An 8,344-nucleotide genomic window follows, 5' to 3' on the forward strand; every position below is an offset into this window, starting at 1 on the left:
CACTACATCATTCTTAAAGGGACTATCCATCAAGATGATCTAACAATTGTAAATATCTATGCCCCCAATATGGGAGCAGCCAATTACATAAGAAAACTGTTAATCAAGATAAAGAGTCATATTGATATGAATACATTAATAGTAGGAGATCTTAACACGCCTCTCTCAGAAATAGACAGATCATCGAAGCAGAAAATCAATAAAGAAACAAGAGCATTGAATGACACACTGGACCAGATGGACCTCATAGATCTATACAGAACATTCCACCCTAAAACAACAGAATACTCATTCTTCTCAAGTGCACATGGAACCTTCTCCAGAATAGACCACGTACTGGGTCACAAATCAGGACTCAACCGATCCCAAAAGACAGAGATTACTCCCTGCATATTCTCAGATCACAATGCTTTGAAACTGGAGCTCAGTCACAAGGAAAAATTCCGAAGGAACTCAAACACCTGGAAGCTAAAGGCCACCTTGCTTAAGAATGCTTGGGTCAACCAGGAGATCAAAGAAGAACTGAAACAATTCATGGAAACCAATGAGAATGAAGACACTTCGGCCCAAAACCTATGGGATACAGCAAAGGCCGTCCTAAGGGGGAAATACATAGCCATCCAAGCTTCCCTCAAAAAAATTGAAAAATCCAGAATACACCAGCTGTCTCTACACCTTAAAGAACTGGAGAATCAACAACAAATCAAACCAACTCTACACATAAGAAGGGAAATCATCAAGATTAGAGCAGAGATCAATGAGGTAGAAACCAGAGATACAGTAGAACGTATCAATGAAACTAGAAGCTGGTTTTTTGAAAGAATCAATAAGATCGATAAACCATTGGCCACACTAATCCAAAAGAAAAGAGAGAAAGCCCAAATTCATAAAATTATGAATGAAAAAGGAGAGATCACAACTAACACCAAGGAAGTAGAAACAATCATCAGAAGTTATTATCAACAGCTATATGCCAATAAGCTAAGCAACCTAGATGGAATGGATGCATTCCTGGAAAACTATACACTCTGAAAATTGAACCAGAAAGAAATTGACAACCTGAATAGACCGATATCTAGTAATGAGATTGAAGCAGTAATCAAAAATCTCCCAAAAAACAAGAGCCCAGGACCTAACGGATTCCCTGGGGAATTCTACCAAACTTTCAAAGAAGAAATAACACCTATTCTCCTGAAGCTGTTTCAAAAAATTGAAGCAGAAGGAAAACTTCCAGACTCTTTCTATGAAGCCAGCATTACCCTGATCCCCAAGCCAGGCAAAGGCCCTACCAAAAAGGAGAATTTCAGACCAATATCACTGATGAATATGGATGCTAAGATTCTCAACAAGATCCTAGCAAACAGGATCCAACAGCACATTAAAAAGATTATCCACCATGACCAGGTGGGATTCATCCCTGGGCTACTAGGATGATTCAACATTCGCAAATCAATCAATGTGATAGAACAAATTAATAAGAAAAGAGAGAAGAACCACATGGTCCTCTCAACTGATGCAGAAAAAGCATTTGACAAAATCCAGCATCCATTCCTGATTAAAACACTTCAAAGTATAGGGGTAGAGGGAACATTCCCTAACTTCATCAAATCTATCTATGAAAAACCCACAGCAAATATCATCCTCAATGGGAAAAAGCTTGCAGCTTTCCTGTTGAGATCAGGAACACGACAAGGATGCCCACTCTCACCACTCTTGTTCAACATAGTATTTGAAGTCCTAGCAACAGCAATCAGACAACAAAGAGAAATAAAAGGTATCCAAATTGGCAATGAAGAAGTCAAACTCTCTCTCTTCGCAGATGACATGATTCTTTATATGGAAAACCCAAAAGACTCCACCCACAAACTACTAGAACTCATACGGCAATCCAGTAATGTGGCAGGATACAAAGTCAATGTACAGAAATCAGTGGCTTTCTTATACACTAATAATGAAAATACAGAAAGGGAAATGAGAGAATTGATTCTATTTACTACAGCACCAAGAACCATAAGATACCTGGGAATAAACCTAACGAAAGAGGTAAAGGACCTCTACTTGAGGAACTACAGAACACTCATGAAAGAAATTGAAGAAGACACAAAAAGATGGAAGACCATTCCATGCTCTTGGATCAGAAGAATAAACATTGTTAAAATGTCTATACTGCCTAGAGCAATCTATACTTTTAATGCCATTCTGATCAAAATTCCACCGGTATTTTTCAAAGAGCTGGAGCAAATAATCCAAAAATTTGTATGGAATCAGAAGAGACCCCGAATCGCTAAGGAAATGTTGAAAAACAAAAATAAAACTGGTGGCATCTCGTTACCTGATTTCAAGCTTTACTACAAAGCTGTGATCACCAAGACAGCATGGTACTGGCATAAAAACAGACACATAGACCAGTGGAACAGAGTAGAGAGCTCAGATATGGACCCTCAACTCTATGGTCAGTTAATCTTCGACAAAACAGGAAAAAATATACAGTGGAAAAAAGTCCCTTCAATAAATGGTGCTGGGAAAACTGGGCAGGTATATGTAGAAGAATGAAACTTGACCATTCTCTTACACCATATACAAAGATAAACTCAAAATGGATAAAAGACCTCAACGTGAGACAGGAATCCATCAGAATCCTAGAGGAGAACATAGGCAGTAACCTCTTCGATATCAGCCACAGCAACTTCTTTCAAGATATGTCTCCAAAGGCAAAGGAAACAAAAGCAAAAATAAACTTTTGGGACTTAATCAAAATCAAAAGCTTCTGCACAGCAAAGGAAACAGTCAAGAATACATATTAGCTTTAAAATTATACTCCAGAGTCTTACTCCCTGCGTTTAAACCCTAGTGTTTATGCTGAACGTTATACATTCTCAGGAAATTCATAAATCTCTCCATATTAAGTCCCTTTCTAAAAATAGAAATAATAGTAACACCTTCCTTCTGGATTGTAAAGCATTTGGAACTGTGCCTTATGTATTGTAAGCATTTTACAAATGTGTGCCAAATAAAAATATATCATTATATTATTTAAATAAAGTCAAATACATGTCATGAAAATGTCACTTATAAAGAATTATAATTAATTAAATTATTTGTGACTGAGTACCACAAGATGGGAAGAAATGTGGTGAGGGAACATAGCAAGAAACATGTTAACATTTATACAATCTACATCTTTTTAAATAGAAATGTACAATTTATGATTTTTTTTGGTTGAGGGATGGTTGGTAAAACTTTGTCATGTTTTTCCTAAGATTAATTTTAACTATAAGGATGTAAGCTGTTCACAGCAGGGAATATGCCTTATTTTTCTGTTAACTCTCCCTCAGCCACTGTTCAGAAATCTCTTCTGCATCAGGAAGGTTTAACCATTGCCATGCTCTTATTATTAAGCCTCAAATCACAATATTTCTTATGGTCAGTTATTCAACAACAGACCAGGAATGGAACCTTGGGTGGTAGAAAGTGAGGGGCTAAATGGATCACCATTATCCATCCCCAAGAATACATGAGAATGGATGTGGTAGAAAATACAGCTAACTTTGTGCACCTTAGACATTATATCATCTTTGTAACAGACACCATTTCCACCTCCAGCTCTCACCCTTCTATAGCTGAACAGCATGTGGCTATGTATGTGTCTCTGCCCAGTGACTCCACTTGTCCTTTTGTTTGTATCTGTTCTTGGGTCCTAATTTCCCTACTTGGTATACTTTTATTTTATTTTATGTCCATTGGCCTAGCCATTTAATTGTAAAATTCATTATGGTAGATTGGGGGTTGGATCTAGGGCTTAGGATTGATAGGACAGACAGACAGAGCAAAGGGACATTTATAGGAAAGGAATGAGGATGGTGATGAAAAAATGATCTAAATGTTCAAGGAGATAGTTTTAAGGAGAGTAAGACATATTAGAATATGAGTAAAAAATTGAAGTTCTTAGATGTCTGAAGTCTCTAAGAAATCAGAGAGTCGTGAAAATGAAAAGAATAAAGGGATACCAAGACAGAGTGCTGTGATCAAAAATTGGGATATTGAGGGGGAGCCTGGGTGGCTCAGTTGGTTAAGCATCTGACTTTTGTGACATGGGATCAAGCTCTGTGTCTGGCTCTATGCTCAGCAAGGAGTTTGCTTGAAGATTCTCTCCATCTGCCCCTCTCCCCACTCTCTTGCACTCAAATAAGTATATCTTAAAAAATTGGGATATTGGGTTTTAATATAAAGTATCCTTTCAGTAATGAATCATGTTTATTGACAATTATTTATCATCTACCAATTTGTGCTAAGCCTTATTCTAAACAAATTCCTGAATATAAAAGACAAACATCCCTAAATTCCTGAATTTTATATTCTGTTAGAGGGAAATAGAAATAAACAAAATAACATATTTAGACTATGTTATTGGAGAAAAAGAAAGCATTGATGGGTATAGGGAGTATCAAGAGAGGTTAGTAATTTTATTTTTTTTTATTATTTTTTTAAATTTATTTGACAGAGAGAAATCACAAGTAGACAGAGAGGCAGGCAGAGAAAGAGAGAGAGAGAGGGAAGCAGGCTCCCTGCTGAGCAGAGAGCCCGATGTGGGACTCGATCCCAGGACCCTGAGATCATGACCTGAGCCGAAGGCAGCGGCTTAACCCACTAAGCCACCCAGGTGCCCCGAGGTTAGTAATTTTAAATGGGGTGGTTAGGGAAGCCTTCGTGAAGACACACTAGAATAAAAAATCTTAAGAATATGAGGGAATAAACTAAGCAGATATCTTGGGAAAGAGCATTCCAGAGAGAGTGAACAGAAGTGCAAAGTCTGAGGTCGGAGGGGCTGCCTGACAAATGTGAGCCACAGCAACCTGGCCTCTGTAGCAGCTGAAAGTGAAACATGTATTTTAACAGGTTTATCTGGGTCAATCCTATAATGTTTCACCATTACTTTGGAAAAGAGAATGACAGAAAAAATGTAATTTAAAAATACATAAAAAGTTTTCTAAAAATAAAATTTACATAAATTGTCCCAAGGTTGTTTGACATATTCATTAAATAAATGAGGTTTAGTTATGAGCTTTTAGTTAAATAACAGACTAAGGGTGAAGTGGTCTCCCTTCTATTAGTGACACAGAAGAGAGAAGGAGAGGAAAGCCAAATGAACACCTGAAGAAAATCACAGACAGGAAAGAACACACACTTTTAAAAAATCTTTCTTTTTTTCTGTATACAAATTTAAGTGCCTCTGGGGACCCTGGAGCCCTCCTCCCTTCTGCCCCACTTTGGGTCACTAACTTTCATACAAACTGAGACTCTGACCTCCTTGGGGTATCTCATTTCAGATTCCAGTTAGGTCCGTGTATAGCTGTAATTGTTCTAGAAGTAAACACTATCTATTTTTATACCTCCTAACCTATCATTTCTGTGACCATTCAAATTAAAACATCCTTAACACCCCCGACCTTTAAACATAAGCTTTTTTTTTCTATATGGCAGGGCAGTGATGAAGAAAACCAGTTCAGAACATCATCTGCCATTCCTTTGCTCACTCATTGGTACCAAAGACACACAGTTCTTAATTCAAGGTTAAAAGAATCCTGGTCATTATGACCTAACAGAGGATGAATGGAAAATGCTCTTCTATGTGCATATCCTAATATCTGAACACAACTTCTCTCTCTACTCATTCCTGCCAGGGGAGGTATTAAAAAGCCAGGGATAAAGGAGACGGACAGAAGACACCCACTGCCTTGATCCTAACCATCTTAACCATTTCAACTTGAATCAGGAACTTAGTCTTTTATCGCCGTTTTTCTTAAAGATTAAGGAAGAATTCTATAAAAATTATATGCAGAGATAGGATCACCACAAGATTAATATGTATCTTTATCTCTAGTATACAATTCCAGTATTTTTCAAATCAATATAAGCGGGACATAAACAAAGAAAGTGCATGTGCACGCGTGCACACGTGCACAACTCACACACACACACGCGTGCACGCATACCCTTTGAAATGGTAGTCCTGAACAGAAGTTGGTACAAGAAGTAGGAGCACTCTTTTCGACATTGTGCAAGCAAAATATAATTTTTGAGTGTGTGAAATAGACAAAGCAATTTTGTGAAAAAATTAAGAAAAGAGTTAAATAAAAAAAGAGTTAAATAATTAAACTTACACAATAATATGTGTGCATTTTTATAAAATAATTCAGTTCAGCTAATGCATCTTAATAGCAAATATTAGAGAATAGCTACCATTTTTGACTCTTAAGCTGATTTATTTGCGTGAAGAATTGTAAAGAATTGAGAAGGCATTATTGAAAAATTTGCCATAATAATGAAAAATGTTAAATGTTTAAATAAGTAACCAGAATTGGACATCAGTCCTCTTAGGTTAGGATACCTTAAAAAAAATGAAGAAATGTAAAAGTGAGCTTACCAAATTATGTACATATCACATATAAACATTTAATATATAAATATTAACAAAAATATAAAAACAAAATAAAACTTAAAACCCTAGCACAGATGATAGAGTTATAGACTACCTAGCAGAGAAGACATGTTAACTAATAATCTGCAATGGAACATAGAAAGTACCATTCTAAAACTGTAAGCAAATGTTATATGTGCAAAGAGGAAGAAATAAACTTGTTCCTTAGTTATAAACATGATTCAATTATTTGATTTCATATGATTTTCTAAATATGTCTACCAATACCATCATATATTATAAAATTATTTGACATATATAGCCTTTTCCTCAACTACAAATTTACCATTGTGTACCATTTGGGGTCATTTAAGTAAGCAAATTAAGGTACCGAATTCAAACTTTATTGTAGAAAAATCCTAATTTTCAATTTTCTCAGATTTCCCATGTTGATATGTTTATCATGGTTAGTAAACAGCTAAATAGTAGTTACTGTCTAATTAGTTTCTGATCAGCACTCATTTTTTTTTTCTTGGCCAAATAAGAATTTGTCCCAGGAGCATAAAATTATATGTGATTTTTTAAATTGTAATAACATTATTGGACAGTATAAGCAAAATAGACATATATCAAAAATTACCTAATATCATTGTTCAAATACTGAATACCAAATAAGTTTTGCCTAATTTTCACAAAAATATAAAGGCAAATAGTTTCAGTTATACTACAAAACTCATATATGAAGATTAAGAAAAAAAGCGACTTGTGACTTTCTTAGGAAAAATGTGTTTTATAGGAGAAAATGATTCAGAAGATAAGTTTCACATCTTATAATTTTTATGTAAAGTGATAGTTTGCCCACAAAAAAGACCTTACACTTTCTCTTCCTTCCTCTCCACCTCCCTTCCTCCTTCTATTTCTCTCCCATTCTTTCTTTCTCTTTCTCCTTCTCTCTCTTTCTCTTTCTTTTTTTTTCTGTGAAAAGGACCCAGGCTTTTGATAACTTATGGCTCTCTGGAAAAGCACATTCTGTTATTACATTCAGCTCCCTATGCTTTCCATATTAGATTCACAGTATTCTAGGTGTGTTTTCAGAAAATAAAATTCATTTTTACTAGAAATCTCTCTTCTCAAATATAAAATACTTAACATTTTATGTTTAAGCCAAGAAATGATAACTTAATTCTTGGAGTTTTTTTTCTTTTTGATGCTACTGACTCTACTCTTCCAAATAATTTTTTCTTGGATTTCCTTTCCCTAATATTAGATACAAAAATAGAACTTTAGACAATTTTAATAAAGATTGTCTTCTTAGTACCTTGACATCACTAAGTTGAGCAGACTACATTGCATAGTGCATGTTTAATCTTCTGGAACCTTCAATGGTTTAAAAGTGGCAGTGAATATAATGACAAACTTGACCTAAAATAATTTTGTTTCTAGAATTATAGAATTGTTTCTACTGGAAAACTATTTTCACAATTTCAGTTATCTTTTATCTGAATGTAAATGTTATTGTTAATTGATACCAATATTTTTATCAATTACTTTACTAGTTTCATAAAGACAGAGTTTTAGAAAAGGAGAGTAATTATATGGAACAAAGAATAGCCACAAAAATCACCTCACTCCTGAAAATGTGCCATCCACATGATGGGGACTTTAAGAAATCTTTTTATGGTATCTTGGAGTTAATGCCAAGTTAGATATACAATAGAAGGCATAACTAGAGAGACAGAGTTCAGTATTTTCATGCAAAAAGATTAGTATATCGCTCAGATCCACAGCAGAACCACAGATGCACTCTCCGTTCTCAGCTTTCTTCCCCCGACCCGAGTTTCCATATTTGGATTGTATCAAAGAAAATGACCTCTGGTTTTCTTATTATTTTACCTTCCTTGCTGCAAAGAGCCACAGAGTGACTAT

This window comes from Lontra canadensis, unplaced genomic scaffold (genome assembly GCF_010015895.1).
Source record: "Lontra canadensis isolate GAN:19392208 unplaced genomic scaffold, GSC_riverotter_1.0 scaffold19, whole genome shotgun sequence".
NCBI classification, from domain to species: domain Eukaryota; kingdom Metazoa; phylum Chordata; class Mammalia; order Carnivora; family Mustelidae; genus Lontra; species Lontra canadensis.